Genomic DNA, 2,637 nt, shown 5'->3' with positions numbered 1-2,637 from the left:
AAGGAGCACGGGAGTCCCTCAGCTGCCGTAGGGTCTGAGCCGAGCCGAGCCGAGCCTCAACGGAGCGCCGCTCTGTGCCGTCGCGGCGCCTCCGCCCCGCGTCAAGTCCCTGGACGCCGCCGCCGCCCGTTGGCGCTTACAGCTGCTGCCGTCCCCCAGTGCCCGCGGCTCTCACCCAGAGCTCCGAGCCGAGGAAGCCCATATCGATGACTCGTGTTCTCGGAGCTGCCCCGCGAGGTCTGCTCCTGTGCACCGATCGCAAACTGCGGTCAGGAGTGCAGATGTTCTCCCCCTTGGGCACAGCCCTCAGCACTCCTGGTTTGCCTCCCAAATGAGCCCCGGCCGGGCAACAGCATTTTCCTTCCCCTCCTCCACGCGCTCTGGTAGGCAAACCGAAGTCTGGTTTGGGGATTTGAATTTCCCTATTCCCACTCTGCGGCCAGTTCTGCAAGAGGCCGTGCACACGGAAGCTGCAAAACAGAAGACACTTATCAGCACCGACACGCTCTCTCCCATCTGCTACCTGCAACATCAGTGGAAATAAACGCCGCTCCGACAGAACCCAACAGAACAACCCATGGCTGTTTCATTTTTTCAGCCCTCCTGCTCACTTTCCCCTCTACCCGCACCCATCTCTCACACACAGGTACTGTTCTGGTTCTACCGGTTGGCGCAGCACGGGCGGCCGGCTGCCTGCTGCCGTGCAATGCCGCTCCGCTGCCCCGCAAGCTTCTCCTCACTGCCCACCCTATGCTGGGAACTGGGGAAGGTTTTAATAGAGAGGAACTGCCAAGTGTACGCCAAACATTCAAGGTACTCAGGATAAGATACATTTTAGGTGATAAGGAAGTCTTTTACCGTAGGGGTGGTGAGGCACCGGCACAGGTTGCTGAGAGAGGAGGTGGATGTCCCGTCCCTGCAGGCACTCAGGGTCAGGCTGGACGGGGCTCTGAGCAACCTGATCGAGCTGTAGGTGTCTCTGTGCATTGCAGTTGGACTAGATGGCCTTTAAGGGATCCTTCCAACTCAAAACATTTCTATGATTTTATGAGCTGACTATTCATTAAAAATAAAACCCACCCAACAACTGCAAGTGAACAAAACTGTATTCTTCCATTTGAATCATATCATAGACCGTGTCCTTCCTGGAAGGTTCACTTCTTTAAAAGCTCGTCCAGGAAACATCAGTGGAATGATGGGGAATTACGGGAGGTGCAAGGAACACTCAGTGAGACCGTCAACACTCGCTCGTGATTTCACTGCTGCCCAAGCTCTCCTCACAGCACTGCTTTACAGAGATGCTCACTGCAGCGAGACTCCTTCGCTCCAAAACCCAGCTGGCTTCCTGGAGCTCAGACTCCTCACAGCAATTGCTGACTACACCCCCCTTGCTGACAGTCATGCTTTACTCCGCACCTCTCGCTCTGAAGGAAAACTGGATCATCAGAAAATGTTACTGTCTTCTCTCGAGGAGTCCCTCCAGCAGCCCGAGCGCTTTGCAGGAGCAGCTCCCCACCTTAGCAGCTGCCGCTAGGTGTCCTCTGCTCGTTCCCTTTGCGGGAGCCGCCTGCTTAATGACTGAGCTGCCTCCACCACGGCTGGTTTCTGCAGCCTGTATCGTCAGCCCGGCTACACTGTTCTTTTTATGAGCTTGGCTACATTTCATGTGCAAACGTAGGAAGCTGGTACAATGCTGTACTAACAGGTTACAGAGCTGTAATATTTTGTGTGCTAAGAGCATTTGCATTGAGTTACTGGGTTTTCTTTTAATGTCTCATTTTATAAAGCACTTTGGATACAAATCAGCTTTCTCCGAGAATATTTTGGGGTTTCGCTTATTATTCCAAAAAGCGCTATGCTAAAAAGCAAACAAACTGACTGAAGTTATCTCTAAATCATGGCATGTCTTTATCCTCTGATAAAATGCTGGTTAATCCCTACCAGACTGTAGTGGTGAGAATAACTCCTTCCTGCACGCAGATTGAATTCAGCCTGTGTCAGAGGGCTTAATTTGGATGTGAGAAATACTGAAGCATTCTGCTGATGTGGTGCCCCTGAGGGTGACGTCCACAGGCTACCTATGGCACTGCGTGTGGATGGGCAGATCCTTCTCAGCTGACAGAAAGCACCTTGGGATGGAATGGTGCTACCTCACTTAACAGGTCTACATGGTTACAGCCAACAAGCCAAATGCGCGTAGGTTGCATTCCCAAAATTATTTATTACCTGCATCTTGACAAGATCCAGCACACTGATATGCACCGGGGTTTTGCTGTTAGAAGAGTCTGTGAGCACAGCTTCTCCCCTTCCCCCTCCTTTTGACTTTCTTTTTTAATTATCCCCCTCTCAGCCCCTCAGTATCACTCCATTTGGCTTCCAGGCTACCATCTGTGTACCCTCAGGGAGTCAACAAGAGAAGAACAAGGGCCAGAAAACAGAGTACAGGTGAAAAGAGGTAAACAGGAGCTTCTTAAAATAGTAAAGGGCTGTTCGAGCCTCTAGAGCACAATAGCATGTGACTAAGAGGAATACCTTGCCCAAACTAAAAACTAACATACATAAAAATGTAATCAAAAAGACTGGGGAGAAAGAAGAAACTTCAGCTTCTAATTCATTCAGTATTTCACTTGAATTGTC

Source organism: Meleagris gallopavo, chromosome 2 (assembly GCF_000146605.3).
Source record: "Meleagris gallopavo isolate NT-WF06-2002-E0010 breed Aviagen turkey brand Nicholas breeding stock chromosome 2, Turkey_5.1, whole genome shotgun sequence".
Lineage (NCBI taxonomy): Eukaryota > Metazoa > Chordata > Aves > Galliformes > Phasianidae > Meleagris > Meleagris gallopavo.
Note: the sequence above shows the minus strand (reverse complement) of the source record.